This window comes from Triticum urartu, chromosome 1A, assembly GCF_056163025.1.
Source record: "Triticum urartu cultivar PI428250 chromosome 1A, HENAU_Tu73, whole genome shotgun sequence".
NCBI classification, from domain to species: Eukaryota; Viridiplantae; Streptophyta; class Magnoliopsida; order Poales; family Poaceae; genus Triticum; species Triticum urartu.
This window is the reverse complement of record NC_141873.1, coordinates 567,746,817-567,756,464: the sequence shown is the minus strand read 5'-3', so window position 1 is coordinate 567,756,464 and position 9,648 is coordinate 567,746,817. Positions and strand designations below refer to the sequence as shown.

The 9,648-nt window shown below is 42.8% G+C and overlaps 1 non-coding gene across 1 annotated transcript; it reads right to left on the bottom strand.

The window, feature by feature from the left end:
• Positions 1–8,334: 8,334 nt before the first annotated feature.
• Positions 8,335–8,457, bottom strand: LOC125533360 (small nucleolar RNA SNORA5). The gene has a single exon (XR_007294241.1). It is a non-coding gene; the product is annotated as a small nucleolar RNA SNORA5 (small nucleolar RNA).
• Between the last annotated feature and the right edge of the window lie 1,191 nt (positions 8,458–9,648).

Here is a 9,648-nt window from a genome sequence, read left to right as displayed (position 1 = left end):
GACATTTGCTCAAACGCTGAAAGCAAGAGTTTCAGGTTTCGAGCCTTGTCTAGATCATGTTCCATAAAAAGAATTGTGTCATCGGCGTATTGCAAAATAGAGAGGCCACCATCCACAAGGTGTGGCACTACTCCTGCAATCTGGCCGTCCTGCTTTGCGCGTTCAATCAGAATAGCCAACATATCAGCAACAATGTTAAATAACATTGGGGACATGGAGTCACCCTGCCGTAGGCCTTTTTTTTGTCTGGAAGTAATGGCCTACCTCATCATTGACTTTGATGGCAACACTACCTCCAGTTACAAAATTTTGGATCCACTGGCACCATTTATCTGAGAAACCTTTCATTCTTAGGGCCTATTGGAGGAAAGACCATTTAACCTTGTCATAGGCTTTTTCAAAGTTAATTTTGAATATCACTCCACTCATGTTTTTCCGGTGCATCTCATCGACGGTCTCATGCAGGACTACTACACCATCGAGTATATTCCTTCCTTGCATGAACGTCGTTTGAGATGGCCGGACAACATGGTCAGCTACTGCGTTTAACCTATTCGTAGCCACTTTGGTAAAAATCTTGAAGCTGACATTAAGGAGGCATATGGGTCTGAACTGTTGGATCCGTTCGGCCTCCTTAATCTTCGGCAACAAGACAATCTCGCCAAAATTCAGCCTGAATAGGTCAAGCCGATCATCATGAAGACAATTGAACAACTCCAAAAGGTCAGTCTTGATGATATCTCAGAAATTCTGATAGAATTCCGCGGGGAAACCATCAGGGCCTTGAGCTTTATTGTGTTCCATTTGGAACACAGCCGCTCTCACCTCCTCTTCTGAGAAAGGTGCCGTGATGATATTGTTCTCTTCTGCCGTGACTTGTGGAATATCATCTGTTCGGGTCACGTCAAGGGTGACATTCCCTTCATCCGGCGCTCCGAATAGAGATTTATAGTATTTGGTGATATACCTTTTGAGCTCCTCTTGACATTCGATCCGCCCCTCATCCTGTTGGAGACTATGAATACATTTCTTCCTATGGCGACCATTGGCGACCAATTGAAAGTATCTTGTATTGCTATCTCCCCTGAGGATGAAGTCGGCTTTGGACCTATGGTAGTATTTGATTTCCTCTTCTCGTAGAAGACGGACAACCTTCTCATTAGATTGCTTTTTCAATTCAATCTCTTGTTCAGATAAGGTGCGGGTATCTGCAATTTTGTCGAGGTCATCAATGATGGTACAGAGGCGCTGCTTTTCCTTTTTGTATAACCCGTTGGTGTGTTTTGCCCATCCAGAGAGATGTTGCCTCATGGCCCTTATTTTAAAATTTCATCTCTGAATTGGTGTATGACCAACGGAGGGCCTCTCCCAAACATTCTTGATTATGTCTACAAAACCTTCCCGATGCAGCCATCCCAATTCAAATTTGAACGGGCAACGGGTAGGAAGGTTCGTAGAATTAGAGTCAAGAATGATCGGCACATGATCCGATAATGCCTCGATTCGTTCTAGGGCTCGCACTGTTACCATAGGAAATTTTAGCTCCCATTCGGTATCCATGAGTACCCTATCAAGCTTCTCGTACGTCGGCATAGAACGGTTATTAGCCCAAGTGAACTGCCGTCAGGGCCGGCCTTGTGGGGGGGGGGGGGGGGGGGGGGGGGGCAGCCCCGGGCCCCCAAAATCCAGGGCCCCCCCTGAGGTATGTATGTAGGCCTATGGCCCGTAGTACTGCAGACTAGCAGGCCGATCGCCCGATCCCAGCGGCCAGCGATCGAATCGTCCGTTCTCAGGAAAGGTAGCGAGAGATCCTCAGCAAAAAAAGAAATATAGCGAGTAAGCTGGACGGTTCCCTTCCCGTTAGGCCGTTACGTTCGACTATTCCATCAGGAATAGTTAGGCAACGATTCCCACGTCCCAGCCCTAGCTGCTAGCCGTAGCCGCCGACGCTGTACACACACGCACGCACAGTCGTACAGATGCACTCTCACCTTGCCGTCCTCTGGTAATTTCCTTCCTAATCTGGTTATGTTCGCCGCCGATTTCAATTCTGAGGCCCCCATCTTCACGCTCCTTTGGCCTTTGCAGCTTTGCTCAATTGCTCTCCTCTCCTCTCAGTCGTCTGCAGACTTTAGAAACGTACAGATTATAGAAGTTCGATCATCAGGACTCAAGACATCAGCTTTGAGGTATATTATTCATACAACAAATTCTTTTGTTCAGGGCTGGCACCGTTCAACAATTGATACAATTATTATTTTCAGCATTTTGTTTGTTCTCATGCCGCCCAGCAAGAGGAAATATCCATCGCGTAGCGACAAAATGAAAAAAGAAGAAGTGAATAAACTGATACACTCACAACACAGAGGTATTTACAAATTTCTCAAGCCAAGTAATATTGGTGCTTCCACTACTTCGCCAAACCAAGATATTGCGTTGGCGATTGTTGCCATAGTGGAAGAGCAACAAACTAATGAAAATTCGGACTCTAATCAGCAAGAAGAAAATATCAACTCCAACATCGGTGATAACAATGTAAATGGCTCCGAGAATGTAGGTAACTAGTCGGATGCCACTGAGTTAAGGTCAGCTTTGTCTGAGTTACATCATGCTTCTGACACTGATCCTTAAGAGAAAAGTGATGCAAAAAAATTATTTGATGCACTTGGTCCCTTTGAGTTTCTAGTTGGTATGATCATCTGGCATGATATTCTATAAAGTTAGCAATATGTTGCAATCGTCAACCATGTGCATTGACTCCGCTTTGAAGCAACTAAAAGGTATAACACAATATTTTGGGTTTTCTTCAAGTTTGAGCATCGCTAAAGTTATTGTAACTTAAGTGGGAATAGAGCCATTGTCTCCTGTGAAACGTCGTGCTACGAGGAAGAAATAGTTTGACGAAAGTGATTGTCAAGAAGAAATTCTAGAAGCTAAGAAGGCTTTCCGAGTTAAATATTTTAATGTTTTTGGTTGATATGGCGACCAGTTCTTTGAATGACAATGAACTTGAAGAATGTTGCCCAAAATTTGCAGAAACTTTCTCTCTTAATGGTTCATCTGATGTTGAGGTATACGATCTTATTTCTGAATTGAAGATTATGAGATTCACTTTGCCAGATGGGGTAATGTCTGCTATGGAGATTTTCGGGTGTGTCAAAGAAGTTCATTGTTATCCTAATATCTCCATTGCCTATCGCATCTTGTTTACTATGCCTGTGACGGTCGCATCGGCTGAAAGAAGCTTTTCAAATTTGAAATTATTGAAGAATTATTTGAGGTCACCAATAACTCAAGATAAGTTAAATGGTTTGGCTACATTATGCATCGAGGAGAAATTGTTGGATGAGATTGACATCGACCCCATCATAAATGACTTTGCATCGAGGAATGTTAGAAGAAAATTTTAAGGTAATATGTATAAATTATTTGATACACATACTGATTTTGGATCATTTAAGTGTTACTCATAATAATTTGTATATACGTTTTTTACACAAATTTATGTATACACAAGGGCCCCCAATTTTTAGTTCGCCCCGGGCCCCCGAAATCTCAGGACCGGCCCTGACTGCCGCCCCGACATACAAGCCTCCCGAAGATCCAAACTGTCAATTACAACATTGAATAGGAAATGCCAATGAGATAAATGTCTAGAGATTCTTGAAGGCTTAGTGTGGCAAAAGAAAAGCATCTCTCCAGGAGTAGGAAATACTGGCATCAAATTTGCACGAGTACAAACCATTTAGTTTGTCAAGAACCAACTTCAAATCCTTCATTTTCTGTGTACCCTTCATTCGCATCCAAGATAAATGAGTAGTCCGGATAGACAAGACTTGTATATATCATTCAGAACAGCTATATCCGAATTCAAATTTTCTCCTACTTTTAGCTAGCTTCAAGGTTCCAAGCCCTTGTTGTCGTTATTTTGCGGCCAATTAGATTCTTATTTTCTGAAATACTACCTAACTTCAGCAATTTCGATTAAGCAAGACGTGTCTAGGGAGGGCATCGGCCACTTCTCAGAGCACCTCGCACTCCGGACTCCCTAGGTGGATCACACTTCAAACGCGACAATGTTTTGTTTTGGAATTTGCGATAGGTATTTCAACCTCATGCGACCAACTGTCCACCTACATGTATGGCGATTTCATCATGGCCAATATCCTCGCGGTGCCGGTTTATTTGTTGCCTACATAAATCAGTAAATTCCTTTCAAGAAGAAGACAATAAATCATGAGTTGTCTATGCATATCCAGTACGCAGCACCACAATAACGACATGGTTACTTTCCGCAATTATCATGCCTACTATATGCAATCTCCAAACATAAAGTGATATTCAAAGAGGACAATAAATCGTTAGTTTTCCTTGACTGTATCCAGTATGCAACAGCTCGTTAGTTAGCATTCTTATCTTCCAACTATCATACGAAATCTGTTAGTGATGTGGCGATATCCTCGTGGTGCCAGTTGAAGGGCAAGCAGGCACTGCCGTGTGGATCTCTTGTATTTGCAAACTGCCTATCAGCTAGCACACGCGTTCTGCATGCATGGCCATCGCTGCACCTATATAAAGAGATCCCTGAAAGTCTGAAGACCCAGTGTGACAGAAGAAAAGCATCTCTCCAGGAGGAAATACCTCCCTCTCCTTCTCGTGTTGCTATTTGTGCTAGCAAAACAACAACCGAGACCATGGCGATGGGTCACCTCCGTGCCTTCCTGGTTTTCCTCCTCGTGCAGGTCTGCCTGTTCTTGATGATGGCCGCGTCGGCGAAGGTGCATGGCAGGGCTGTGCCCGGAGTTCCCGCGTGCTGCTCCTACCGCCCCGAGTGCTGCGAGTGCCTGACGGCGGAGGCCCCGCTCGCCGCCGCCGTTACTCCCTGATGGCCTCGCCTGCGGCGGCCTGTGGGGGTCGTTCTCCTCCCTAGAAATATGTCCGTGACGTAGGATCTGGAATCTGCATACATGTATGATTCCGCTGCTTTTCATGTCTCTCTCTATATATATGTTTCAGAACTTTACATTCCAAGCATGTTGTTGTGATGTGGAACCTTGTTTAATAAAGTGGGAGGAGGATATTGCTGTCAGTTATGAGTTGTGTCCCAATTGGCACGTAATAATGCTTTGACCAGCGTGGATCCTGAGGGGAAACGAAAGTTGGGATGTCTAGATTTTAGTTTTTAGTTTTTAGTTTTATGTATAGTTTTCTAATAGAAACAACATTTCATGTGGTGTTGTCTTGGGGCGTAATGTCTTTTGTTCTCCCCCAACAGCACATTGTGTCGTGGTGTGGTCTCTTTGAGTGCCTCCGTGACACACATGAGTTGTAGTGTGTGCTTGACCGAACGATGTTTTCCTGCTACCTCCTCGGCCACGTCCGCGTGTCCAAGCAGAGAGCGCCGATGAGGAGGGAGCAGGGTAGTTGGGTGCGGGCTGCTGCTTGTAGACCCGTTGGTGCCTGATGTGGAACTTGACGTGAATGGTCACTTTAGTGCTACAAGTTATGGTGTACATTAAAGTGGTGCAAAAATTTAGCTTCGCGATGCAAATACAGCACAAAACCTCATTTGTATACGTCCACCGTGCTGACAAGGCATGCCAGCGTGGCATGGGTCGCTGTCAGGATTGAGACCACCTATATATATTCCTTAGACAATATAATTTTTGACTTGTAAGTGTTGGACATGATTTTTCGTAAATCATAAGTATTTTGTTTCCTAAAGTTCATAAACATTTTCGAAAATGTTAAAATGTTTATATGCTGGGTGAATATTTTATAAAAAACATGAATATATAAAATTATACAAATACTTATCTACATATATATAAATAAATGTTCATATAATTTTAAAGATATTAATTTAGTTTAAAAAGGTTAATATTTTATCTTTATAAAAAATGCCACGGGCAACCTCGGGTACGATCTTTATTTTTATTAGTATTCTTGTTCCTGGGACAACTTATTGTCATTTATTGTTTTCAATATATTTAAACTTTATATAAATACATTAATTTTTTTTTAAATTTTATGAATATTTAGTTAAATATATTTTATGTTGTTTAAATATATTTAAATAAATGTTCCTATAATTTGAATTAACGTTTTTAATAAAATATTAATGTAATATATAAATTTTTCATGCTTTTGGAAAATGTTTATGTTCTTTTAGGAAACAAAATATTTATGCTTCATGAAAACTCATGTGCACATTTATAATTAAGATATTATATTTTCTGAAGAATGGAAATGCGGCCTCAATATAAAAGAACCATTAGCCTATGTATATTTTGTTTTGAGCAAAATTAGCCTATGTATAAGAAAAAATCTTCGTCGGGTGTTGGTTTGCACTCTCAGATAGGAGGTCGCTGGTTTGACTGTTGGACCTTTTTCATTCAAGTTTAGAGTTTTAATTTATGTTGTTAGGCAAAACTATTATAGAAAATATTTATTCTTGTAGAGCACTAAATGTCACCAAGCCTGGTTGTTAATCGCCAACGTAGGCACCTCGTCGTCGACGGGAACGTCTCCTCCCACTAAAAGCGCATCATCGAAAATCCTGAAATAAATCTAGGAATAATGCGAGCACCAGGATTTGAATCCAGGTTGGGAATACCACTGTCCACCTAATCAACTCAACCACAGATTGATTCGCATTTACACTGTTAATCTAAAGAATGTATAACTTACAGATCCCACTTCAACAACAAATGTCGTTGGCTGTTACGGTAAGGCACGCTCCGAAATATTTGAGAGCTTTTCCTCTTCATGCGATTTGTGCTGTTTCTGGCAGGTGGGCCTCCCAGTGTTATTTTGTGGAAAAAAACAAATAAAAAACTGATTTTTTTTTGGCAAAAAGAGTAGGCCCCACAACGTGTCCCCATCGTCTAGTCATTGACAGCGGGCCCCAAGCCACGTTGGCATGCCTTGTTAGCGCGGTGGACGTATACAAATAAAGTTTTGTACTATATTTGCACCGCGAAGCCAAGTTTTTGCACCACTTCAATGTACACCACAACTTGTAGTACTAAAGTGACTATTTACACCAAGTTCTAGCACCAGTGATGTAATTGACTCTTTTCAAAACATCCACGTCACAAATGTTGGCCATGTCTTTATTCATGTACCTGGGGTTGCTCTACTTCACAACCTGGACTAAGACAAAGCCCGGGCTCATGCTCGTCGCCTTCTACTTCCTCCTCACCTTGTCAGCGCCATCAGTACGCGTTCTCCTCCCTTTCTCTTCTCCAGTTTTCACATGTAATTAATTTTGGTTGTGGTTGCGGGAGCGAATTCTTGTGTGTTTTGCAGTGAACATTGCATAGTAACGTGTCGCTGAGTACACCGTGGAAAGCAATGGCGACGAATGATGAAAAAAAACACTGTGCTTTTCCATTGACAATAGAGGAGAGCAACAACAAACCTTCTAAAAGCAACTAGTATTGTTCAAGTGGTTTAGAGAACTAAATAATGCACTACTAGTTGATTTAGTGAAATTTTGATTAATTAGCAGCTCTACTTTTTCATTAGCTGGGGAGAAAGAGCGTAGCAAAGAAATAAAACTGCACGAATGAACGAGGGTTCCAACTCTCACGCAACAAAATACTCCCTCGCCTCCAAAAGGAGGAGGCCTGATTCATCTATGATTAAACTCGCTATCAAAACCACGGTCATCAATTTCACCTAGGAAGTTTGGCGATTTTGTTCCTTTCCATTCCAAACAATGTATACCATGATGCAACATCTTCTCTTAATGTGATCTCCCAATTTGACGTTATTTAGTGATTTTCTAAAGGTCTATACTTCTGTATTGGTAGATATGATGTTATACATGGAAATTAATTTCCATTTTATTATGATAAATCGAGCACCGTAGATTGTACCATGTAATCGGGTGAATGGCATGGACCGGTTAAGTGTTGGATCGGGTGAAGTAGGACTCCCCTCCCCACTTTCCTCGCTGACACGCAGGCAGAAGGGAGAGAAGATATTTTTTGCGGCAACAAGAGAGAACAATTGATATGTACTCAACCCGCTCATATCTCATGCTTGGTGGAATTTAGAAGCTTGTTTGGCTGCTCATCCTCCAATCTTCATCCACTACATCGATCTCCCCTGCTAGAACTAAAGATTAAAGAAGTAAAAGTTTTCAGCCAGCATGGTTGGAGCCGTTTAATCTCTATTGTGAGGTTATCACTAGTAGAAAATAGGGCTTTGGTCCTGGCCAGATCAAAGCATTAGTCCCGGTCGTGTTACGAACTGGGACAAATGGGTGCATCCGTCCCGGTTCGAGCGGCTAGGGCGCCGGCTGGGCCTCGGCAGGCACCAGTCCCGGTTTGTCTGACCCATTTAGTCCCGGTTCCAAAGACGAATCAGGACTAAAGGTCCTCGCTCCTGGCGCAGCCCTTTTAGTCCCGGTTGGTGGCTGGAACCGGGACTAAAGGTCAGTCTTCTGTACCGGTTCTAGCCACCAAACGGGACTAAAGAGATGCATATATATATATGCTCGCCCCTACCCGCTCACTCCTCTGTTTTTTGGCCGACCGGCGTGTGGGAGGTGTGTGCTGCTTGATATGTCTCCAACGTATCTGCTTTTCCAAACTCGTTTGCCCTTGTTTTGGACTCTAACTTGCATGATTTGAATGAAACTAACACGGACTGACGATGTTTTCAGCAGAATTGCCATGGTGTTATTTTTGTGCAGAATAAAAAGTTCTCGGAATGACCTGAAACTTCACGGTGATAACTTTTCAAATTAATAAAAGATATTGGCGAAAGAATCAGCACCAGGGGGCCCACACCCTAGCCACAAGGGTGGGGCGCGCCCTCCGACCTTGTGGGCCCCCTGGACCTCCACCGACCTCAACTCCAACTCCATATATTTACTTTTGGGGAGAGAAAAATTAGAGAGAAGGATTCATCGCGTTTTACGATATGGAGCCGCCGCCAAGCCCTGTTCTTCCTTGAGAGGGCAGATCTGGAGTCCGTTCGGGGCTTCGAAGAGGGGAATCCGTCGCCATCGTCATCATCAACCATCCTCCATCACCAATTTCATGATGCTCACCGCCGTGCATGAGTAATTCCATCGTATGCTTGCTGGACCGTGGTGGGTTGGATGAGATTTACCATGTAATCAAGTTAGTTTTGTTAGGGTTTGATCCCTAGTATCCACTATGTTATAAGATTGGTGTTGCTATGACTTTGCTATGCTTAATGCTTGTCACTAGGGCCCGAGTGCCATGATCTCAGATCTGAACCCTTTATGTTTTCATGAATATATTTGTGTTCTTGATCCTATCTTGCAAGTTATAGTCACCTACTACGTGTTATGATCCGGCAACCCCGGAGTGACAATAGTTGGGACCACTCCCGGTGATGACTATAGTTTGAGGAGTTCATGTATTCACTAAGTGCCAATGCTTTGGTCCGGTACTCTATTAAAAGGAGGCATTAATATCCCTTAGTTTCCAATAGGACCCCGCTGCCACGGGAGGGTAGGACAAAAGATGTCATGCAAGTTCTTTTCCATAAGCACATATGACTATATTCGGAATACATGCCTACATTATATTGATGAACTGGAGCTAGTTCTGTGTCACCCTATGTTATAACCGTTGCATGATGAATGCCATCCGACATAATTATCCA